Source organism: Schistocerca nitens, chromosome 11 (assembly GCF_023898315.1).
Source record: "Schistocerca nitens isolate TAMUIC-IGC-003100 chromosome 11, iqSchNite1.1, whole genome shotgun sequence".
Classification (NCBI taxonomy): Eukaryota; Metazoa; Arthropoda; class Insecta; order Orthoptera; family Acrididae; genus Schistocerca; species Schistocerca nitens.
Window position 1 is genome coordinate 148616049 of NC_064624.1, and position 22622 is coordinate 148638670.

A 22622-nucleotide genomic window follows, 5' to 3' on the forward strand; every position below is an offset into this window, starting at 1 on the left:
CCCAGCAGAGCGACGGCCGAATTAGCGGGCGCACCGCCGCGTGTGTGAGACGCACTGCTGCTCGTTGCACCTCCGCGTGCAGCCTTCGACACTAGCGGAGGACGCATCTTGTCCCTGGTGTCCAGCGGACGGCCTGTGCGGGGTGTGGCAGTGTCGTGCTGGAGGGCGCCACTGGTAGCGATGTGGGCTTCCTCGCCTCGCCTCGCCTCGCCTCACACACCGGGTGTGTGCGTAGTTTGCAGTGCATTCACACCAGTCCTATCCCTGTCCCCGTCCCGACTTGTCCCGACTTTGCTCGACTGCCGCTCGCTGCCGCTCGGGTCGTGGTCCATATGACAGCGCAAGCACGACAAACGTCTGCGGGACGAGACGAGACGAGACGAGACGACTAAGGAATAAATTCGTGATTACAAATCAAATTTCGAACTCTACACTCCTACACAACAATAGGCGGTGACGGATTTCAGAAATCACCTGCCGATTCGTACCGTTTTGTCGTTTTCAAAGGCTTCCTGGCAAACTTGGTTAGCACATTCTCCCTCAAACTGAGTTAATTACTGCATTTTCGTACCATTGCAGTAGTATAAAAGGCTTAAGGAAGCATCTTTGTCACAACAGAAAGGTGGTTTGAAAATTGGGCTGGTAGGGGTAGCGACATAAAACAAAAAAAAAAAAAAAGGAAGGAAGCCAACAGCACCCGGGTTTCCCAGGCGGTCACCCATCCAAGTACTAACCGGGCCCAATGATGCTTAACTTCGGTGATCGGACGAGAACCGGTGTATTCATCATGGTATGGCCGTTGGCACTCACGTAACGTAGGAGCACGGCAGAATTCGCGTTCGGCTTTTCTCCCAACACACAAAATGTTAGTTTTCGGCCGCATTTGACGAAAGCACTTCCTTCCGCAACAGCCAGTTCCTCGAGGACGGCGCGGGGGGCGCGCCCGGCGTCCCAGCAGAGCGACGGCCGAATTAGCGGGCGCACCGCCGCGTGTGTGAGACGCACTGCTGCTCGTTGCACCTCCGCGTGCAGCCTTCGACACTAGCGGAGGACGCATCTTGTCCCTGGTGTCCAGCGGACGGCCTGTGCGGGGTGTGGCAGTGTCGTGCTGGAGGGCGCCACTGGTAGCGATGTGGGCTTCCTCGCCTCGCCTCGCCTCGCCTCGCCTCGCCTCGCCTCGCCTCACACACCGGGTGTGTGCGTAGTTTGCAGTGCATTCACACCATTCCTATCCCTGTCCCCGTCCCGACTTGTCCCGACTTTGCTCGACTGCCGCTCGCTGCCGCTCGGGTCGTGGTCCATATGACAGCGCAAGCACGACAAACGTCTGCGGGACGAGACGAGACGAGACGACTAAGGGACAGATTCGTGATTACAAATCAAGTTTGGAACTCTACACTCCTACACAACAATAGGCGGTGACGTATTTCAGAAATCACCTGCCGATTCGTACCGTTTTGTCGTTTTCAAAGGCTTCCTGGCAAACTTGGTTAGCACATTCTCCCTCAAACTGAGTTAATTACTGCATTTTCGTACCATTGCAGTAGTATAAAAGGCTTAAGGAAGCATCTTTGTCACAACAGAAAGGTGGTTTGAAAATTGGGCTGGTAGGGGTAGCGACATAAAACAAAAAAAAAAAAAAGGAAGGAAGCCAACAGCACCCGGGTTTCCCAGGCGGTCACCCATCCAAGTACTAACCGGGCCCAATGATGCTTAACTTCGGTGATCGGACGAGAACCGGTGTATTCATCATGGTATGGCCGTTGGCACTCACGTAACGTAGGAGCACGGCAGAATTCGCGTTCGGCTTTTCTCCCAACACACAAAATGTTAGTTTTCGGCCGCATTTGACGAAAGCACTTCCTTCCGCAACAGCCAGTTCCTCGAGGACGGCGCGGGGGGCGCGCCCGGCGTCCCAGCAGAGCGACGGCCGAATTAGCGGGCGCACCGCCGCGTGTGTGAGACGCACTGCTGCTCGTTGCACCTCCGCGTGCAGCCTTCGACACTAGCGGAGGACGCATCTTGTCCCTGGTGTCCAGCGGACGGCCTGTGCGGGGTGTGGCAGTGTCGTGCTGGAGGGCGCCACTGGTAGCGATGTGGGCTTCCTCGCCTCGCCTCGCCTCGCCTCACACACCGGGTGTGTGCGTAGTTTGCAGTGCATTCACACCAGTCCTATCCCTGTCCCCGTCCCGACTTGTCCCGACTTTGCTCGACTGCCGCTCGCTGCCGCTCGGGTCGTGGTCCATATGACAGCGCAAGCACGACAAACGTCTGCGGGACGAGACGAGACGAGACGAGACGACTAAGGAATAAATTCGTGATTACAAATCAAATTTCGAACTCTACACTCCTACACAACAATAGGCGGTGACGGATTTCAGAAATCACCTGCCGATTCGTACTGTTTTGTCGTTTTCAAAGTTTTCTTGGCAAACTTGCTTAGCAAATTCTCCCTCAAACTGAGTTAATTACTGCATTTTCGTACCATTGCAGTAGTTTAAAATGCTTAAGGAAGCATCTTTGTCACAACAGAAAGGTGGTTTGAAAATTGGGCTGGTAGGGGTAGCGACATAAAACAAAAAAAAAAAAAAAAAGGAAGGGAGCCAACAGCACCCGGGTTTCCCAGGTGGTCACCCATCCAAGTACTAACCGGGCCCAATGATGCTTAACTTCGGTGATCGGACGAGAACCGGTGTATTCATCATGGTATGGCCGTTGGCACTCACGTAACGTAGGAGCACGGCAGAATTCGCGTTCGGCTTTTCTCCCAACACACAAAATGTTAGTTTTCGGCCGCATTTGACGAAAGCACTTCCTTCCGCAACAGCCAGTTCCTCGAGGACGGCGCGGGGGGCGCGCCCGGCGTCCCAGCAGAGCGACGGCCGAATTAGCGGGCGCACCGCCGCGTGTGTGAGACGCACTGCTGCTCGTTGCACCTCCGCGTGCAGCCTTCGACACTAGCGGAGGACGCATCTTGTCCCTGGTGTCCAGCGGACGGCCTGTGCGGGGTGTGGCAGTGTCGTGCTGGAGGGCGCCACTGGTAGCGATGTGGGCTTCCTCGCCTCGCCTCGCCTCGCCTCGCCTCGCCTCGCCTCACACACCGGGTGTGTGCGTAGTTTGCAGTGCATTCACACCATTCCTATCCCTGTCCCCGTCCCGACTTGTCCCGACTTTGCTCGACTGCCGCTCGCTGCCGCTCGGGTCGTGGTCCATATGACAGCGCAAGCACGACAAACGTCTGCGGGACGAGACGAGACGAGACGACTAAGGGACAGATTCGTGATTACAAATCAAGTTTGGAACTCTACACTCCTACACAACAATAGGCGGTGACGTATTTCAGAAATCACCTGCCGATTCGTACCGTTTTGTCGTTTTCAAAGGCTTCCTGGCAAACTTGGTTAGCACATTCTCCCTCAAACTGAGTTAATTACTGCATTTTCGTACCATTGCAGTAGTATAAAAGGCTTAAGGAAGCATCTTTGTCACAACAGAAAGGTGGTTTGAAAATTGGGCTGGTAGGGGTAGCGACATAAAACAAAAAAAAAAAAAAAGGAAGGAAGCCAACAGCACCCGGGTTTCCCAGGCGGTCACCCATCCAAGTACTAACCGGGCCCAATGATGCTTAACTTCGGTGATCGGACGAGAACCGGTGTATTCATCATGGTATGGCCGTTGGCACTCACGTAACGTAGGAGCACGGCAGAATTCGCGTTCGGCTTTTCTCCCAACACACAAAATGTTAGTTTTCGGCCGCATTTGACGAAAGCACTTCCTTCCGCAACAGCCAGTTCCTCGAGGACGGCGCGGGGGGCGCGCCCGGCGTCCCAGCAGAGCGACGGCCGAATTAGCGGGCGCACCGCCGCGTGTGTGAGACGCACTGCTGCTCGTTGCACCTCCGCGTGCAGCCTTCGACACTAGCGGAGGACGCATCTTGTCCCTGGTGTCCAGCGGACGGCCTGTGCGGGGTGTGGCAGTGTCGTGCTGGAGGGCGCCACTGGTAGCGATGTGGGCTTCCTCGCCTCGCCTCGCCTCGCCTCACACACCGGGTGTGTGCGTAGTTTGCAGTGCATTCACACCAGTCCTATCCCTGTCCCCGTCCCGACTTGTCCCGACTTTGCTCGACTGCCGCTCGCTGCCGCTCGGGTCGTGGTCCATATGACAGCGCAAGCACGACAAACGTCTGCGGGACGAGACGAGACGAGACGAGACGACTAAGGAATAAATTCGTGATTACAAATCAAATTTCGAACTCTACACTCCTACACAACAATAGGCGGTGACGGATTTCAGAAATCACCTGCCGATTCGTACCGTTTTGTCGTTTTCAAAGGCTTCCTGGCAAACTTGGTTAGCACATTCTCCCTCAAACTGAGTTAATTACTGCATTTTCGTACCATTGCAGTAGTATAAAAGGCTTAAGGAAGCATCTTTGTCACAACAGAAAGGTGGTTTGAAAATTGGGCTGGTAGGGGTAGCGACATAAAACAAAAAAAAAAAAAAAGGAAGGAAGCCAACAGCACCCGGGTTTCCCAGGCGGTCACCCATCCAAGTACTAACCGGGCCCAATGATGCTTAACTTCGGTGATCGGACGAGAACCGGTGTATTCATCATGGTATGGCCGTTGGCACTCACGTAACGTAGGAGCACGGCAGAATTCGCGTTCGGCTTTTCTCCCAACACACAAAATGTTAGTTTTCGGCCGCATTTGACGAAAGCACTTCCTTCCGCAACAGCCAGTTCCTCGAGGACGGCGCGGGGGGCGCGCCCGGCGTCCCAGCAGAGCGACGGCCGAATTAGCGGGCGCACCGCCGCGTGTGTGAGACGCACTGCTGCTCGTTGCACCTCCGCGTGCAGCCTTCGACACTAGCGGAGGACGCATCTTGTCCCTGGTGTCCAGCGGACGGCCTGTGCGGGGTGTGGCAGTGTCGTGCTGGAGGGCGCCACTGGTAGCGATGTGGGCTTCCTCGCCTCGCCTCGCCTCGCCTCGCCTCGCCTCGCCTCGCCTCACACACCGGGTGTGTGCGTAGTTTGCAGTGCATTCACACCATTCCTATCCCTGTCCCCGTCCCGACTTGTCCCGACTTTGCTCGACTGCCGCTCGCTGCCGCTCGGGTCGTGGTCCATATGACAGCGCAAGCACGACAAACGTCTGCGGGACGAGACGAGACGAGACGACTAAGGGACAGATTCGTGATTACAAATCAAGTTTGGAACTCTACACTCCTACACAACAATAGGCGGTGACGTATTTCAGAAATCACCTGCCGATTCGTACCGTTTTGTCGTTTTCAAAGGCTTCCTGGCAAACTTGGTTAGCACATTCTCCCTCAAACTGAGTTAATTACTGCATTTTCGTACCATTGCAGTAGTATAAAAGGCTTAAGGAAGCATCTTTGTCACAACAGAAAGGTGGTTTGAAAATTGGGCTGGTAGGGGTAGCGACATAAAACAAAAAAAAAAAAAAGGAAGGAAGCCAACAGCACCCGGGTTTCCCAGGCGGTCACCCATCCAAGTACTAACCGGGCCCAATGATGCTTAACTTCGGTGATCGGACGAGAACCGGTGTATTCATCATGGTATGGCCGTTGGCACTCACGTAACGTAGGAGCACGGCAGAATTCGCGTTCGGCTTTTCTCCCAACACACAAAATGTTAGTTTTCGGCCGCATTTGACGAAAGCACTTCCTTCCGCAACAGCCAGTTCCTCGAGGACGGCGCGGGGGGCGCGCCCGGCGTCCCAGCAGAGCGACGGCCGAATTAGCGGGCGCACCGCCGCGTGTGTGAGACGCACTGCTGCTCGTTGCACCTCCGCGTGCAGCCTTCGACACTAGCGGAGGACGCATCTTGTCCCTGGTGTCCAGCGGACGGCCTGTGCGGGGTGTGGCAGTGTCGTGCTGGAGGGCGCCACTGGTAGCGATGTGGGCTTCCTCGCCTCGCCTCGCCTCGCCTCACACACCGGGTGTGTGCGTAGTTTGCAGTGCATTCACACCAGTCCTATCCCTGTCCCCGTCCCGACTTGTCCCGACTTTGCTCGACTGCCGCTCGCTGCCGCTCGGGTCGTGGTCCATATGACAGCGCAAGCACGACAAACGTCTGCGGGACGAGACGAGACGAGACGAGACGACTAAGGAATAAATTCGTGATTACAAATCAAATTTCGAACTCTACACTCCTACACAACAATAGGCGGTGACGGATTTCAGAAATCACCTGCCGATTCGTACTGTTTTGTCGTTTTCAAAGTTTTCTTGGCAAACTTGCTTAGCAAATTCTCCCTCAAACTGAGTTAATTACTGCATTTTCGTACCATTGCAGTAGTTTAAAATGCTTAAGGAAGCATCTTTGTCACAACAGAAAGGTGGTTTGAAAATTGGGCTGGTAGGGGTAGCGACATAAAACAAAAAAAAAAAAAAAAAGGAAGGGAGCCAACAGCACCCGGGTTTCCCAGGTGGTCACCCATCCAAGTACTAACCGGGCCCAATGATGCTTAACTTCGGTGATCGGACGAGAACCGGTGTATTCATCATGGTATGGCCGTTGGCACTCACGTAACGTAGGAGCACGGCAGAATTCGCGTTCGGCTTTTCTCCCAACACACAAAATGTTAGTTTTCGGCCGCATTTGACGAAAGCACTTCCTTCCGCAACAGCCAGTTCCTCGAGGACGGCGCGGGGGGCGCGCCCGGCGTCCCAGCAGAGCGACGGCCGAATTAGCGGGCGCACCGCCGCGTGTGTGAGACGCACTGCTGCTCGTTGCACCTCCGCGTGCAGCCTTCGACACTAGCGGAGGACGCATCTTGTCCCTGGTGTCCAGCGGACGGCCTGTGCGGGGTGTGGCAGTGTCGTGCTGGAGGGCGCCACTGGTAGCGATGTGGGCTTCCTCGCCTCGCCTCGCCTCGCCTCGCCTCGCCTCGCCTCACACACCGGGTGTGTGCGTAGTTTGCAGTGCATTCACACCATTCCTATCCCTGTCCCCGTCCCGACTTGTCCCGACTTTGCTCGACTGCCGCTCGCTGCCGCTCGGGTCGTGGTCCATATGACAGCGCAAGCACGACAAACGTCTGCGGGACGAGACGAGACGAGACGACTAAGGGACAGATTCGTGATTACAAATCAAGTTTGGAACTCTACACTCCTACACAACAATAGGCGGTGACGTATTTCAGAAATCACCTGCCGATTCGTACCGTTTTGTCGTTTTCAAAGGCTTCCTGGCAAACTTGGTTAGCACATTCTCCCTCAAACTGAGTTAATTACTGCATTTTCGTACCATTGCAGTAGTATAAAAGGCTTAAGGAAGCATCTTTGTCACAACAGAAAGGTGGTTTGAAAATTGGGCTGGTAGGGGTAGCGACATAAAACAAAAAAAAAAAAAAAGGAAGGAAGCCAACAGCACCCGGGTTTCCCAGGCGGTCACCCATCCAAGTACTAACCGGGCCCAATGATGCTTAACTTCGGTGATCGGACGAGAACCGGTGTATTCATCATGGTATGGCCGTTGGCACTCACGTAACGTAGGAGCACGGCAGAATTCGCGTTCGGCTTTTCTCCCAACACACAAAATGTTAGTTTTCGGCCGCATTTGACGAAAGCACTTCCTTCCGCAACAGCCAGTTCCTCGAGGACGGCGCGGGGGGCGCGCCCGGCGTCCCAGCAGAGCGACGGCCGAATTAGCGGGCGCACCGCCGCGTGTGTGAGACGCACTGCTGCTCGTTGCACCTCCGCGTGCAGCCTTCGACACTAGCGGAGGACGCATCTTGTCCCTGGTGTCCAGCGGACGGCCTGTGCGGGGTGTGGCAGTGTCGTGCTGGAGGGCGCCACTGGTAGCGATGTGGGCTTCCTCGCCTCGCCTCGCCTCGCCTCACACACCGGGTGTGTGCGTAGTTTGCAGTGCATTCACACCAGTCCTATCCCTGTCCCCGTCCCGACTTGTCCCGACTTTGCTCGACTGCCGCTCGCTGCCGCTCGGGTCGTGGTCCATATGACAGCGCAAGCACGACAAACGTCTGCGGGACGAGACGAGACGAGACGAGACGACTAAGGAATAAATTCGTGATTACAAATCAAATTTCGAACTCTACACTCCTACACAACAATAGGCGGTGACGGATTTCAGAAATCACCTGCCGATTCGTACTGTTTTGTCGTTTTCAAAGTTTTCTTGGCAAACTTGCTTAGCAAATTCTCCCTCAAACTGAGTTAATTACTGCATTTTCGTACCATTGCAGTAGTTTAAAATGCTTAAGGAAGCATCTTTGTCACAACAGAAAGGTGGTTTGAAAATTGGGCTGGTAGGGGTAGCGACATAAAACAAAAAAAAAAAAAAAAAGGAAGGGAGCCAACAGCACCCGGGTTTCCCAGGTGGTCACCCATCCAAGTACTAACCGGGCCCAATGATGCTTAACTTCGGTGATCGGACGAGAACCGGTGTATTCATCATGGTATGGCCGTTGGCACTCACGTAACGTAGGAGCACGGCAGAATTCGCGTTCGGCTTTTCTCCCAACACACAAAATGTTAGTTTTCGGCCGCATTTGACGAAAGCACTTCCTTCCGCAACAGCCAGTTCCTCGAGGACGGCGCGGGGGGCGCGCCCGGCGTCCCAGCAGAGCGACGGCCGAATTAGCGGGCGCACCGCCGCGTGTGTGAGACGCACTGCTGCTCGTTGCACCTCCGCGTGCAGCCTTCGACACTAGCGGAGGACGCATCTTGTCCCTGGTGTCCAGCGGACGGCCTGTGCGGGGTGTGGCAGTGTCGTGCTGGAGGGCGCCACTGGTAGCGATGTGGGCTTCCTCGCCTCGCCTCGCCTCGCCTCGCCTCGCCTCGCCTCACACACCGGGTGTGTGCGTAGTTTGCAGTGCATTCACACCATTCCTATCCCTGTCCCCGTCCCGACTTGTCCCGACTTTGCTCGACTGCCGCTCGCTGCCGCTCGGGTCGTGGTCCATATGACAGCGCAAGCACGACAAACGTCTGCGGGACGAGACGAGACGAGACGACTAAGGGACAGATTCGTGATTACAAATCAAGTTTGGAACTCTACACTCCTACACAACAATAGGCGGTGACGTATTTCAGAAATCACCTGCCGATTCGTACCGTTTTGTCGTTTTCAAAGGCTTCCTGGCAAACTTGGTTAGCACATTCTCCCTCAAACTGAGTTAATTACTGCATTTTCGTACCATTGCAGTAGTATAAAAGGCTTAAGGAAGCATCTTTGTCACAACAGAAAGGTGGTTTGAAAATTGGGCTGGTAGGGGTAGCGACATAAAACAAAAAAAAAAAAAAAGGAAGGAAGCCAACAGCACCCGGGTTTCCCAGGCGGTCACCCATCCAAGTACTAACCGGGCCCAATGATGCTTAACTTCGGTGATCGGACGAGAACCGGTGTATTCATCATGGTATGGCCGTTGGCACTCACGTAACGTAGGAGCACGGCAGAATTCGCGTTCGGCTTTTCTCCCAACACACAAAATGTTAGTTTTCGGCCGCATTTGACGAAAGCACTTCCTTCCGCAACAGCCAGTTCCTCGAGGACGGCGCGGGGGGCGCGCCCGGCGTCCCAGCAGAGCGACGGCCGAATTAGCGGGCGCACCGCCGCGTGTGTGAGACGCACTGCTGCTCGTTGCACCTCCGCGTGCAGCCTTCGACACTAGCGGAGGACGCATCTTGTCCCTGGTGTCCAGCGGACGGCCTGTGCGGGGTGTGGCAGTGTCGTGCTGGAGGGCGCCACTGGTAGCGATGTGGGCTTCCTCGCCTCGCCTCGCCTCGCCTCACACACCGGGTGTGTGCGTAGTTTGCAGTGCATTCACACCAGTCCTATCCCTGTCCCCGTCCCGACTTGTCCCGACTTTGCTCGACTGCCGCTCGCTGCCGCTCGGGTCGTGGTCCATATGACAGCGCAAGCACGACAAACGTCTGCGGGACGAGACGAGACGAGACGAGACGACTAAGGAATAAATTCGTGATTACAAATCAAATTTCGAACTCTACACTCCTACACAACAATAGGCGGTGACGGATTTCAGAAATCACCTGCCGATTCGTACCGTTTTGTCGTTTTCAAAGGCTTCCTGGCAAACTTGGTTAGCACATTCTCCCTCAAACTGAGTTAATTACTGCATTTTCGTACCATTGCAGTAGTATAAAAGGCTTAAGGAAGCATCTTTGTCACAACAGAAAGGTGGTTTGAAAATTGGGCTGGTAGGGGTAGCGACATAAAACAAAAAAAAAAAAAAAGGAAGGAAGCCAACAGCACCCGGGTTTCCCAGGCGGTCACCCATCCAAGTACTAACCGGGCCCAATGATGCTTAACTTCGGTGATCGGACGAGAACCGGTGTATTCATCATGGTATGGCCGTTGGCACTCACGTAACGTAGGAGCACGGCAGAATTCGCGTTCGGCTTTTCTCCCAACACACAAAATGTTAGTTTTCGGCCGCATTTGACGAAAGCACTTCCTTCCGCAACAGCCAGTTCCTCGAGGACGGCGCGGGGGGCGCGCCCGGCGTCCCAGCAGAGCGACGGCCGAATTAGCGGGCGCACCGCCGCGTGTGTGAGACGCACTGCTGCTCGTTGCACCTCCGCGTGCAGCCTTCGACACTAGCGGAGGACGCATCTTGTCCCTGGTGTCCAGCGGACGGCCTGTGCGGGGTGTGGCAGTGTCGTGCTGGAGGGCGCCACTGGTAGCGATGTGGGCTTCCTCGCCTCGCCTCGCCTCGCCTCGCCTCGCCTCGCCTCGCCTCACACACCGGGTGTGTGCGTAGTTTGCAGTGCATTCACACCATTCCTATCCCTGTCCCCGTCCCGACTTGTCCCGACTTTGCTCGACTGCCGCTCGCTGCCGCTCGGGTCGTGGTCCATATGACAGCGCAAGCACGACAAACGTCTGCGGGACGAGACGAGACGAGACGACTAAGGGACAGATTCGTGATTACAAATCAAGTTTGGAACTCTACACTCCTACACAACAATAGGCGGTGACGTATTTCAGAAATCACCTGCCGATTCGTACCGTTTTGTCGTTTTCAAAGGCTTCCTGGCAAACTTGGTTAGCACATTCTCCCTCAAACTGAGTTAATTACTGCATTTTCGTACCATTGCAGTAGTATAAAAGGCTTAAGGAAGCATCTTTGTCACAACAGAAAGGTGGTTTGAAAATTGGGCTGGTAGGGGTAGCGACATAAAACAAAAAAAAAAAAAAGGAAGGAAGCCAACAGCACCCGGGTTTCCCAGGCGGTCACCCATCCAAGTACTAACCGGGCCCAATGATGCTTAACTTCGGTGATCGGACGAGAACCGGTGTATTCATCATGGTATGGCCGTTGGCACTCACGTAACGTAGGAGCACGGCAGAATTCGCGTTCGGCTTTTCTCCCAACACACAAAATGTTAGTTTTCGGCCGCATTTGACGAAAGCACTTCCTTCCGCAACAGCCAGTTCCTCGAGGACGGCGCGGGGGGCGCGCCCGGCGTCCCAGCAGAGCGACGGCCGAATTAGCGGGCGCACCGCCGCGTGTGTGAGACGCACTGCTGCTCGTTGCACCTCCGCGTGCAGCCTTCGACACTAGCGGAGGACGCATCTTGTCCCTGGTGTCCAGCGGACGGCCTGTGCGGGGTGTGGCAGTGTCGTGCTGGAGGGCGCCACTGGTAGCGATGTGGGCTTCCTCGCCTCGCCTCGCCTCGCCTCACACACCGGGTGTGTGCGTAGTTTGCAGTGCATTCACACCAGTCCTATCCCTGTCCCCGTCCCGACTTGTCCCGACTTTGCTCGACTGCCGCTCGCTGCCGCTCGGGTCGTGGTCCATATGACAGCGCAAGCACGACAAACGTCTGCGGGACGAGACGAGACGAGACGAGACGACTAAGGAATAAATTCGTGATTACAAATCAAATTTCGAACTCTACACTCCTACACAACAATAGGCGGTGACGGATTTCAGAAATCACCTGCCGATTCGTACTGTTTTGTCGTTTTCAAAGTTTTCTTGGCAAACTTGCTTAGCAAATTCTCCCTCAAACTGAGTTAATTACTGCATTTTCGTACCATTGCAGTAGTTTAAAATGCTTAAGGAAGCATCTTTGTCACAACAGAAAGGTGGTTTGAAAATTGGGCTGGTAGGGGTAGCGACATAAAACAAAAAAAAAAAAAAAAAGGAAGGGAGCCAACAGCACCCGGGTTTCCCAGGTGGTCACCCATCCAAGTACTAACCGGGCCCAATGATGCTTAACTTCGGTGATCGGACGAGAACCGGTGTATTCATCATGGTATGGCCGTTGGCACTCACGTAACGTAGGAGCACGGCAGAATTCGCGTTCGGCTTTTCTCCCAACACACAAAATGTTAGTTTTCGGCCGCATTTGACGAAAGCACTTCCTTCCGCAACAGCCAGTTCCTCGAGGACGGCGCGGGGGGCGCGCCCGGCGTCCCAGCAGAGCGACGGCCGAATTAGCGGGCGCACCGCCGCGTGTGTGAGACGCACTGCTGCTCGTTGCACCTCCGCGTGCAGCCTTCGACACTAGCGGAGGACGCATCTTGTCCCTGGTGTCCAGCGGACGGCCTGTGCGGGGTGTGGCAGTGTCGTGCTGGAGGGCGCCACTGGTAGCGATGTGGGCTTCCTCGCCTCGCCTCGCCTCGCCTCGCCTCGCCTCGCCTCACACACCGGGTGTGTGCGTAGTTTGCAGTGCATTCACACCATTCCTATCCCTGTCCCCGTCCCGACTTGTCCCGACTTTGCTCGACTGCCGCTCGCTGCCGCTCGGGTCGTGGTCCATATGACAGCGCAAGCACGACAAACGTCTGCGGGACGAGACGAGACGAGACGACTAAGGGACAGATTCGTGATTACAAATCAAGTTTGGAACTCTACACTCCTACACAACAATAGGCGGTGACGTATTTCAGAAATCACCTGCCGATTCGTACCGTTTTGTCGTTTTCAAAGGCTTCCTGGCAAACTTGGTTAGCACATTCTCCCTCAAACTGAGTTAATTACTGCATTTTCGTACCATTGCAGTAGTATAAAAGGCTTAAGGAAGCATCTTTGTCACAACAGAAAGGTGGTTTGAAAATTGGGCTGGTAGGGGTAGCGACATAAAACAAAAAAAAAAAAAGGAAGGAAGCCAACAGCACCCGGGTTTCCCAGGCGGTCACCCATCCAAGTACTAACCGGGCCCAATGATGCTTAACTTCGGTGATCGGACGAGAACCGGTGTATTCATCATGGTATGGCCGTTGGCACTCACGTAACGTAGGAGCACGGCAGAATTCGCGTTCGGCTTTTCTCCCAACACACAAAATGTTAGTTTTCGGCCGCATTTGACGAAAGCACTTCCTTCCGCAACAGCCAGTTCCTCGAGGACGGCGCGGGGGGCGCGCCCGGCGTCCCAGCAGAGCGACGGCCGAATTAGCGGGCGCACCGCCGCGTGTGTGAGACGCACTGCTGCTCGTTGCACCTCCGCGTGCAGCCTTCGACACTAGCGGAGGACGCATCTTGTCCCTGGTGTCCAGCGGACGGCCTGTGCGGGGTGTGGCAGTGTCGTGCTGGAGGGCGCCACTGGTAGCGATGTGGGCTTCCTCGCCTCGCCTCGCCTCGCCTCGCCTCGCCTCGCCTCACACACCGGGTGTGTGCGTAGTTTGCAGTGCATTCACACCATTCCTATCCCTGTCCCCGTCCCGACTTGTCCCGACTTTGCTCGACTGCCGCTCGCTGCCGCTCGGGTCGTGGTCCATATGACAGCGCAAGCACGACAAACGTCTGCGGGACGAGACGAGACGAGACGACTAAGGGACAGATTCGTGATTACAAATCAAGTTTGGAACTCTACACTCCTACACAACAATAGGCGGTGACGTATTTCAGAAATCACCTGCCGATTCGTACCGTTTTGTCGTTTTCAAAGGCTTCCTGGCAAACTTGGTTAGCACATTCTCCCTCAAACTGAGTTAATTACTGCATTTTCGTACCATTGCAGTAGTATAAAAGGCTTAAGGAAGCATCTTTGTCACAACAGAAAGGTGGTTTGAAAATTGGGCTGGTAGGGGTAGCGACATAAAACAAAAAAAAAAAAAGGAAGGAAGCCAACAGCACCCGGGTTTCCCAGGCGGTCACCCATCCAAGTACTAACCGGGCCCAATGATGCTTAACTTCGGTGATCGGACGAGAACCGGTGTATTCATCATGGTATGGCCGTTGGCACTCACGTAACGTAGGAGCACGGCAGAATTCGCGTTCGGCTTTTCTCCCAACACACAAAATGTTAGTTTTCGGCCGCATTTGACGAAAGCACTTCCTTCCGCAACAGCCAGTTCCTCGAGGACGGCGCGGGGGGCGCGCCCGGCGTCCCAGCAGAGCGACGGCCGAATTAGCGGGCGCACCGCCGCGTGTGTGAGACGCACTGCTGCTCGTTGCACCTCCGCGTGCAGCCTTCGACACTAGCGGAGGACGCATCTTGTCCCTGGTGTCCAGCGGACGGCCTGTGCGGGGTGTGGCAGTGTCGTGCTGGAGGGCGCCACTGGTAGCGATGTGGGCTTCCTCGCCTCGCCTCGCCTCGCCTCGCCTCGCCTCGCCTCACACACCGGGTGTGTGCGTAGTTTGCAGTGCATTCACACCATTCCTATCCCTGTCCCCGTCCCGACTTGTCCCGACTTTGCTCGACTGCCGCTCGCTGCCGCTCGGGTCGTGGTCCATATGACAGCGCAAGCACGACAAACGTCTGCGGGACGAGACGAGACGAGACGACTAAGGGACAGATTCGTGATTACAAATCAAGTTTGGAACTCTACACTCCTACACAACAATAGGCGGTGACGTATTTCAGAAATCACCTGCCGATTCGTACCGTTTTGTCGTTTTCAAAGGCTTCCTGGCAAACTTGGTTAGCACATTCTCCCTCAAACTGAGTTAATTACTGCATTTTCGTACCATTGCAGTAGTATAAAAGGCTTAAGGAAGCATCTTTGTCACAACAGAAAGGTGGTTTGAAAATTGGGCTGGTAGGGGTAGCGACATAAAACAAAAAAAAAAAAAAGGAAGGAAGCCAACAGCACCCGGGTTTCCCAGGCGGTCACCCATCCAAGTACTAACCGGGCCCAATGATGCTTAACTTCGGTGATCGGACGAGAACCGGTGTATTCATCATGGTATGGCCGTTGGCACTCACGTAACGTAGGAGCACGGCAGAATTCGCGTTCGGCTTTTCTCCCAACACACAAAATGTTAGTTTTCGGCCGCATTTGACGAAAGCACTTCCTTCCGCAACAGCCAGTTCCTCGAGGACGGCGCGGGGGGCGCGCCCGGCGTCCCAGCAGAGCGACGGCCGAATTAGCGGGCGCACCGCCGCGTGTGTGAGACGCACTGCTGCTCGTTGCACCTCCGCGTGCAGCCTTCGACACTAGCGGAGGACGCATCTTGTCCCTGGTGTCCAGCGGACGGCCTGTGCGGGGTGTGGCAGTGTCGTGCTGGAGGGCGCCACTGGTAGCGATGTGGGCTTCCTCGCCTCGCCTCGCCTCGCCTCGCCTCGCCTCGCCTCACACACCGGGTGTGTGCGTAGTTTGCAGTGCATTCACACCATTCCTATCCCTGTCCCCGTCCCGACTTGTCCCGACTTTGCTCGACTGCCGCTCGCTGCCGCTCGGGTCGTGGTCCATATGACAGCGCAAGCACGACAAACGTCTGCGGGACGAGACGAGACGAGACGACTAAGGGACAGATTCGTGATTACAAATCAAGTTTGGAACTCTACACTCCTACACAACAATAGGCGGTGACGTATTTCAGAAATCACCTGCCGATTCGTACCGTTTTGTCGTTTTCAAAGGCTTCCTGGCAAACTTGGTTAGCACATTCTCCCTCAAACTGAGTTAATTACTGCATTTTCGTACCATTGCAGTAGTATAAAAGGCTTAAGGAAGCATCTTTGTCACAACAGAAAGGTGGTTTGAAAATTGGGCTGGTAGGGGTAGCGACATAAAACAAAAAAAAAAAAAAAGGAAGGAAGCCAACAGCACCCGGGTTTCCCAGGCGGTCACCCATCCAAGTACTAACCGGGCCCAATGATGCTTAACTTCGGTGATCGGACGAGAACCGGTGTATTCATCATGGTATGGCCGTTGGCACTCACGTAACGTAGGAGCACGGCAGAATTCGCGTTCGGCTTTTCTCCCAACACACAAAATGTTAGTTTTCGGCCGCATTTGACGAAAGCACTTCCTTCCGCAACAGCCAGTTCCTCGAGGACGGCGCGGGGGGCGCGCCCGGCGTCCCAGCAGAGCGACGGCCGAATTAGCGGGCGCACCGCCGCGTGTGTGAGACGCACTGCTGCTCGTTGCACCTCCGCGTGCAGCCTTCGACACTAGCGGAGGACGCATCTTGTCCCTGGTGTCCAGCGGACGGCCTGTGCGGGGTGTGGCAGTGTCGTGCTGGAGGGCGCCACTGGTAGCGATGTGGGCTTCCTCGCCTCGCCTCGCCTCGCCTCACACACCGGGTGTGTGCGTAGTTTGCAGTGCATTCACACCAGTCCTATCCCTGTCCCCGTCCCGACTTGTCCCGACTTTGCTCGACTGCCGCTCGCTGCCGCTCGGGTCGTGGTCCATATGACAGCGCAAGCACGACAAACGTCTGCGGGACGAGACGAGACGAGACGAGACGACTAAGGAATAAATTCGTGATTACAAATCAAATTTCGAACTCTACACTCCTACACAACAATAGGCGGTGACGGATTTCAGAAATCACCTGCCGATTCGTACCGTTTTGTCGTTTTCAAAGGCTTCCTGGCAAACTTGGTTAGCACATTCTCCCTCAAACTGAGTTAATTACTGCATTTTCGTACCATTGCAGTAGTATAAAAGGCTTAAGGAAGCATCTTTGTCACAACAGAAAGGTGGTTTGAAAATTGGGCTGGTAGGGGTAGCGACATAAAACAAAAAAAAAAAAAAAGGAAGGAAGCCAACAGCACCCGGGTTTCCCAGGCGGTCACCCATCCAAGTACTAACCGGGCCCAATGATGCTTAACTTCGGTGATCGGACGAGAACCGGTGTATTCATCATGGTATGGCCGTTGGCACTCACGTAACGTAGGAGCACGGCAGAATTCGCGTTCGGCTTTTCTCCCAACACACAAAATGTTAGTTTTCGGCCGCATTTGACGAAAGCACTTCCTTCCGCAACAGCCAGTTCCTCGAGGACGGCGCGGGGGGCGCGCCCGGCGTCCCAGCAGAGCGACGGCCGAATTAGCGGGCGCACCGCCGCGTGTGTGAGACGCACTGCTGCTCGTTGCACCTCCGCGTGCAGCCTTCGACACTAGCGGAGGACGCATCTTGTCCCTGGTGTCCAGCGGACGGCCTGTGCGGGGTGTGGCAGTGTCGTGCTGGAGGGCGCCACTGGTAGCGATGTGGGCTTCCTCGCCTCGCCTCGCCTCGCCTCGCCTCGCCTCGCCTCGCCTCACACACCGGGTGTGTGCGTAGTTTGCAGTGCATTCACACCATTCCTATCCCTGTCCCCGTCCCGACTTGTCCCGACTTTGCTCGACTGCCGCTCGCTGCCGCTCGGGTCGTGGTCCATATGACAGCGCAAGCACGACAAACGTCTGCGGGACGAGACGAGACGAGACGACTAAGGGACAGATTCGTGATTACAAATCAAGTTTGGAACTCTACACTCCTACACAACAATAGGCGGTGACGTATTTCAGAAATCACCTGCCGATTCGTACCGTTTTGTCGTTTTCAAAGGCTTCCTGGCAAACTTGGTTAGCACATTCTCCCTCAAACTGAGTTAATTACTGCATTTTCGTACCATTGCAGTAGTATAAAAGGCTTAAGGAAGCATCTTTGTCACAACAGAAAGGTGGTTTGAAAATTGGGCTGGTAGGGGTAGCGACATAAAACAAAAAAAAAAAAAAGGAAGGAAGCCAACAGCACCCGGGTTTCCCAGGCGGTCACCCATCCAAGTACTAACCGGGCCCAATGATGCTTAACTTCGGTGATCGGACGAGAACCGGTGTATTCATCATGGTATGGCCGTTGGCACTCACGTAACGTAGGAGCACGGCAGAATTCGCGTTCGGCTTTTCTCCCAACACACAAAATGTTAGTTTTCGGCCGCATTTGACGAAAGCACTTCCTTCCGCAACAGCCAGTTCCTCGAGGACGGCGCGGGGGGCGCGCCCGGCGTCCCAGCAGAGCGACGGCCGAATTAGCGGGCGCACCGCCGCGTGTGTGAGACGCACTGCTGCTCGTTGCACCTCCGCGTGCAGCCTTCGACACTAGCGGAGGACGCATCTTGTCCCTGGTGTCCAGCGGACGGCCTGTGCGGGGTGTGGCAGTGTCGTGCTGGAGGGCGCCACTGGTAGCGATGTGGGCTTCCTCGCCTCGCCTCGCCTCGCCTCGCCTCGCCTCGCCTCGCCTCACACACCGGGTGTGTGCGTAGTTTGCAGTGCATTCACACCATTCCTATCCCTGTCCCCGTCCCGACTTGTCCCGACTTTGCTCGACTGCCGCTCGCTGCCGCTCGGGTCGTGGTCCATATGACAGCGCAAGCACGACAAACGTCTGCGGGACGAGACGAGACGAGACGACTAAGGGACAGATTCGTGATTACAAATCAAGTTTGGAACTCTACACTCCTACACAACAATAGGCGGTGACGTATTTCAGAAATCACCTGCCGATTCGTACCGTTTTGTCGTTTTCAAAGGCTTCCTGGCAAACTTGGTTAGCACATTCTCCCTCAAACTGAGTTAATTACTGCATTTTCGTACCATTGCAGTAGTATAAAAGGCTTAAGGAAGCATCTTTGTCACAACAGAAAGGTGGTTTGAAAATTGGGCTGGTAGGGGTAGCGACATAAAACAAAAAAAAAAAAAAAGGAAGGAAGCCAACAGCACCCGGGTTTCCCAGGCGGTCACCCATCCAAGTACTAACCGGGCCCAATGATGCTTAACTTCGGTGATCGGACGAGAACCGGTGTATTCATCATGGTATGGCCGTTGGCACTCACGTAACGTAGGAGCACGGCAGAATTCGCGTTCGGCTTTTCTCCCAACACACAAAATGTTAGTTTTCGGCCGCATTTGACGAAAGCACTTCCTTCCGCAACAGCCAGTTCCTCGAGGACGGCGCGGGGGGCGCGCCCGGCGTCCCAGCAGAGCGACGGCCGAATTAGCGGGCGCACCGCCGCGTGTGTGAGACGCACTGCTGCTCGTTGCACCTCCGCGTGCAGCCTTCGACACTAGCGGAGGACGCATCTTGTCCCTGGTGTCCAGCGGACGGCCTGTGCGGGGTGTGGCAGTGTCGTGCTGGAGGGCGCCACTGGTAGCGATGTGGGCTTCCTCGCCTCGCCTCGCCTCGCCTCACACACCGGGTGTGTGCGTAGTTTGCAGTGCATTCACACCAGTCCTATCCCTGTCCCCGTCCCGACTTGTCCCGACTTTGCTCGACTGCCGCTCGCTGCCGCTCGGGTCGTGGTCCATATGACAGCGCAAGCACGACAAACGTCTGCGGGACGAGACGAGACGAGACGAGACGACTAAGGAATAAATTCGTGATTACAAATCAAATTTCGAACTCTACACTCCTACACAACAATAGGCGGTGACGGATTTCAGAAATCACCTGCCGATTCGTACCGTTTTGTCGTTTTCAAAGGCTTCCTGGCAAACTTGGTTAGCACATTCTCCCTCAAACTGAGTTAATTACTGCATTTTCGTACCATTGCAGTAGTATAAAAGGCTTAAGGAAGCATCTTTGTCACAACAGAAAGGTGGTTTGAAAATTGGGCTGGTAGGGGTAGCGACATAAAACAAAAAAAAAAAAAAAGGAAGGAAGCCAACAGCACCCGGGTTTCCCAGGCGGTCACCCATCCAAGTACTAACCGGGCCCAATGATGCTTAACTTCGGTGATCGGACGAGAACCGGTGTATTCATCATGGTATGGCCGTTGGCACTCACGTAACGTAGGAGCACGGCAGAATTCGCGTTCGGCTTTTCTCCCAACACACAAAATGTTAGTTTTCGGCCGCATTTGACGAAAGCACTTCCTTCCGCAACAGCCAGTTCCTCGAGGACGGCGCGGGGGGCGCGCCCGGCGTCCCAGCAGAGCGACGGCCGAATTAGCGGGCGCACCGCCGCGTGTGTGAGACGCACTGCTGCTCGTTGCACCTCCGCGTGCAGCCTTCGACACTAGCGGAGGACGCATCTTGTCCCTGGTGTCCAGCGGACGGCCTGTGCGGGGTGTGGCAGTGTCGTGCTGGAGGGCGCCACTGGTAGCGATGTGGGCTTCCTCGCCTCGCCTCGCCTCGCCTCGCCTCGCCTCGCCTCACACACCGGGTGTGTGCGTAGTTTGCAGTGCATTCACACCATTCCTATCCCTGTCCCCGTCCCGACTTGTCCCGACTTTGCTCGACTGCCGCTCGCTGCCGCTCGGGTCGTGGTCCATATGACAGCGCAAGCACGACAAACGTCTGCGGGACGAGACGAGACGAGACGACTAAGGGACAGATTCGTGATTACAAATCAAGTTTGGAACTCTACACTCCTACACAACAATAGGCGGTGACGTATTTCAGAAATCACCTGCCGATTCGTACCGTTTTGTCGTTTTCAAAGGCTTCCTGGCAAACTTGGTTAGCACATTCTCCCTCAAACTGAGTTAATTACTGCATTTTCGTACCATTGCAGTAGTATAAAAGGCTTAAGGAAGCATCTTTGTCACAACAGAAAGGTGGTTTGAAAATTGGGCTGGTAGGGGTAGCGACATAAAACAAAAAAAAAAAAAAGGAAGGAAGCCAACAGCACCCGGGTTTCCCAGGCGGTCACCCATCCAAGTACTAACCGGGCCCAATGATGCTTAACTTCGGTGATCGGACGAGAACCGGTGTATTCATCATGGTATGGCCGTTGGCACTCACGTAACGTAGGAGCACGGCAGAATTCGCGTTCGGCTTTTCTCCCAACACACAAAATGTTAGTTTTCGGCCGCATTTGACGAAAGCACTTCCTTCCGCAACAGCCAGTTCCTCGAGGACGGCGCGGGGGGCGCGCCCGGCGTCCCAGCAGAGCGACGGCCGAATTAGCGGGCGCACCGCCGCGTGTGTGAGACGCACTGCTGCTCGTTGCACCTCCGCGTGCAGCCTTCGACACTAGCGGAGGACGCATCTTGTCCCTGGTGTCCAGCGGACGGCCTGTGCGGGGTGTGGCAGTGTCGTGCTGGAGGGCGCCACTGGTAGCGATGTGGGCTTCCTCGCCTCGCCTCGCCTCGCCTCGCCTCGCCTCGCCTCGCCTCACACACCGGGTGTGTGCGTAGTTTGCAGTGCATTCACACCATTCCTATCCCTGTCCCCGTCCCGACTTGTCCCGACTTTGCTCGACTGCCGCTCGCTGCCGCTCGGGTCGTGGTCCATATGACAGCGCAAGCACGACAAACGTCTGCGGGACGAGACGAGACGAGACGACTAAGGGACAGATTCGTGATTACAAATCAAGTTTGGAACTCTACACTCCTACACAACAATAGGCGGTGACGTATTTCAGAAATCACCTGCCGATTCGTACCGTTTTGTCGTTTTCAAAGGCTTCCTGGCAAACTTGGTTAGCACATTCTCCCTCAAACTGAGTTAATTACTGCATTTTCGTACCATTGCAGTAGTATAAAAGGCTTAAGGAAGCATCTTTGTCACAACAGAAAGGTGGTTTGAAAATTGGGCTGGTAGGGGTAGCGACATAAAACAAAAAAAAAAAAAAGGAAGGAAGCCAACAGCACCCGGGTTTCCCAGGCGGTCACCCATCCAAGTACTAACCGGGCCCAATGATGCTTAACTTCGGTGATCGGACGAGAACCGGTGTATTCATCATGGTATGGCCGTTGGCACTCACGTAACGTAGGAGCACGGCAGAATTCGCGTTCGGCTTTTCTCCCAACACACAAAATGTTAGTTTTCGGCCGCATTTGACGAAAGCACTTCCTTCCGCAACAGCCAGTTCCTCGAGGACGGCGCGGGGGGCGCGCCCGGCGTCCCAGCAGAGCGACGGCCGAATTAGCGGGCGCACCGCCGCGTGTGTGAGACGCACTGCTGCTCGTTGCACCTCCGCGTGCAGCCTTCGACACTAGCGGAGGACGCATCTTGTCCCTGGTGTCCAGCGGACGGCCTGTGCGGGGTGTGGCAGTGTCGTGCTGGAGGGCGCCACTGGTAGCGATGTGGGCTTCCTCGCCTCGCCTCGCCTCGCCTCGCCTCGCCTCGCCTCGCCTCACACACCGGGTGTGTGCGTAGTTTGCAGTGCATTCACACCATTCCTATCCCTGTCCCCGTCCCGACTTGTCCCGACTTTGCTCGACTGCCGCTCGCTGCCGCTCGGGTCGTGGTCCATATGACAGCGCAAGCACGACAAACGTCTGCGGGACGAGACGAGACGAGACGACTAAGGGACAGATTCGTGATTACAAATCAAGTTTGGAACTCTACACTCCTACACAACAATAGGCGGTGACGTATTTCAGAAATCACCTGCCGATTCGTACCGTTTTGTCGTTTTCAAAGGCTTCCTGGCAAACTTGGTTAGCACATTCTCCCTCAAACTGAGTTAATTACTGCATTTTCGTACCATTGCAGTAGTATAAAAG

The 22622-nt window shown here is 55.2% G+C and overlaps 23 non-coding genes across 23 annotated transcripts; all 23 read right to left on the reverse strand.

Moving 5' to 3' along the window:
- Nucleotides 1-685: 685 nt before the first annotated feature.
- LOC126214143 (5S ribosomal RNA) lies at nucleotides 686-804 on the reverse strand. The gene has a single exon (XR_007541630.1). It is a non-coding gene; the product is annotated as a 5S ribosomal RNA (ribosomal RNA).
- Nucleotides 805-1649: 845 nt separating this feature from the next.
- On the reverse strand, nucleotides 1650-1768 carry LOC126214144 (5S ribosomal RNA). Its single transcript, XR_007541631.1, has one exon. It is a non-coding gene; the product is annotated as a 5S ribosomal RNA (ribosomal RNA).
- Nucleotides 1769-2601: 833 nt separating this feature from the next.
- LOC126214154 (5S ribosomal RNA) lies at nucleotides 2602-2720 on the reverse strand. The gene has a single exon (XR_007541640.1). It is a non-coding gene; the product is annotated as a 5S ribosomal RNA (ribosomal RNA).
- An 841-nt stretch (nucleotides 2721-3561) lies between these two features.
- LOC126214145 (5S ribosomal RNA) lies at nucleotides 3562-3680 on the reverse strand. Its single transcript, XR_007541632.1, has one exon. It is a non-coding gene; the product is annotated as a 5S ribosomal RNA (ribosomal RNA).
- Nucleotides 3681-4511: 831 nt separating this feature from the next.
- On the reverse strand, nucleotides 4512-4630 carry LOC126214146 (5S ribosomal RNA). The gene has a single exon (XR_007541633.1). It is a non-coding gene; the product is annotated as a 5S ribosomal RNA (ribosomal RNA).
- Nucleotides 4631-5475: 845 nt separating this feature from the next.
- On the reverse strand, nucleotides 5476-5594 carry LOC126214147 (5S ribosomal RNA). The gene has a single exon (XR_007541634.1). It is a non-coding gene; the product is annotated as a 5S ribosomal RNA (ribosomal RNA).
- Nucleotides 5595-6427: 833 nt separating this feature from the next.
- On the reverse strand, nucleotides 6428-6546 carry LOC126214166 (5S ribosomal RNA). Its single transcript, XR_007541651.1, has one exon. It is a non-coding gene; the product is annotated as a 5S ribosomal RNA (ribosomal RNA).
- Nucleotides 6547-7387: 841 nt separating this feature from the next.
- Nucleotides 7388-7506, reverse strand: LOC126214148 (5S ribosomal RNA). Its single transcript, XR_007541635.1, has one exon. It is a non-coding gene; the product is annotated as a 5S ribosomal RNA (ribosomal RNA).
- Nucleotides 7507-8339: 833 nt separating this feature from the next.
- On the reverse strand, nucleotides 8340-8458 carry LOC126214178 (5S ribosomal RNA). Its single transcript, XR_007541662.1, has one exon. It is a non-coding gene; the product is annotated as a 5S ribosomal RNA (ribosomal RNA).
- Nucleotides 8459-9299: 841 nt separating this feature from the next.
- On the reverse strand, nucleotides 9300-9418 carry LOC126214149 (5S ribosomal RNA). Its single transcript, XR_007541636.1, has one exon. It is a non-coding gene; the product is annotated as a 5S ribosomal RNA (ribosomal RNA).
- Nucleotides 9419-10249: 831 nt separating this feature from the next.
- On the reverse strand, nucleotides 10250-10368 carry LOC126214151 (5S ribosomal RNA). The gene has a single exon (XR_007541637.1). It is a non-coding gene; the product is annotated as a 5S ribosomal RNA (ribosomal RNA).
- An 845-nt stretch (nucleotides 10369-11213) lies between these two features.
- Nucleotides 11214-11332, reverse strand: LOC126214152 (5S ribosomal RNA). Its single transcript, XR_007541638.1, has one exon. It is a non-coding gene; the product is annotated as a 5S ribosomal RNA (ribosomal RNA).
- An 833-nt stretch (nucleotides 11333-12165) lies between these two features.
- LOC126214190 (5S ribosomal RNA) lies at nucleotides 12166-12284 on the reverse strand. The gene has a single exon (XR_007541673.1). It is a non-coding gene; the product is annotated as a 5S ribosomal RNA (ribosomal RNA).
- An 839-nt stretch (nucleotides 12285-13123) lies between these two features.
- LOC126214153 (5S ribosomal RNA) lies at nucleotides 13124-13242 on the reverse strand. The gene has a single exon (XR_007541639.1). It is a non-coding gene; the product is annotated as a 5S ribosomal RNA (ribosomal RNA).
- Nucleotides 13243-14081: 839 nt separating this feature from the next.
- LOC126214155 (5S ribosomal RNA) lies at nucleotides 14082-14200 on the reverse strand. The gene has a single exon (XR_007541641.1). It is a non-coding gene; the product is annotated as a 5S ribosomal RNA (ribosomal RNA).
- An 840-nt stretch (nucleotides 14201-15040) lies between these two features.
- LOC126214156 (5S ribosomal RNA) lies at nucleotides 15041-15159 on the reverse strand. Its single transcript, XR_007541642.1, has one exon. It is a non-coding gene; the product is annotated as a 5S ribosomal RNA (ribosomal RNA).
- Nucleotides 15160-16000: 841 nt separating this feature from the next.
- Nucleotides 16001-16119, reverse strand: LOC126214157 (5S ribosomal RNA). The gene has a single exon (XR_007541643.1). It is a non-coding gene; the product is annotated as a 5S ribosomal RNA (ribosomal RNA).
- An 831-nt stretch (nucleotides 16120-16950) lies between these two features.
- LOC126214158 (5S ribosomal RNA) lies at nucleotides 16951-17069 on the reverse strand. Its single transcript, XR_007541644.1, has one exon. It is a non-coding gene; the product is annotated as a 5S ribosomal RNA (ribosomal RNA).
- An 845-nt stretch (nucleotides 17070-17914) lies between these two features.
- LOC126214159 (5S ribosomal RNA) lies at nucleotides 17915-18033 on the reverse strand. Its single transcript, XR_007541645.1, has one exon. It is a non-coding gene; the product is annotated as a 5S ribosomal RNA (ribosomal RNA).
- An 846-nt stretch (nucleotides 18034-18879) lies between these two features.
- Nucleotides 18880-18998, reverse strand: LOC126214160 (5S ribosomal RNA). The gene has a single exon (XR_007541646.1). It is a non-coding gene; the product is annotated as a 5S ribosomal RNA (ribosomal RNA).
- Nucleotides 18999-19829: 831 nt separating this feature from the next.
- Nucleotides 19830-19948, reverse strand: LOC126214162 (5S ribosomal RNA). Its single transcript, XR_007541647.1, has one exon. It is a non-coding gene; the product is annotated as a 5S ribosomal RNA (ribosomal RNA).
- An 840-nt stretch (nucleotides 19949-20788) lies between these two features.
- Nucleotides 20789-20907, reverse strand: LOC126214163 (5S ribosomal RNA). The gene has a single exon (XR_007541648.1). It is a non-coding gene; the product is annotated as a 5S ribosomal RNA (ribosomal RNA).
- An 845-nt stretch (nucleotides 20908-21752) lies between these two features.
- LOC126214164 (5S ribosomal RNA) lies at nucleotides 21753-21871 on the reverse strand. Its single transcript, XR_007541649.1, has one exon. It is a non-coding gene; the product is annotated as a 5S ribosomal RNA (ribosomal RNA).
- Between the last annotated feature and the right edge of the window lie 751 nt (nucleotides 21872-22622).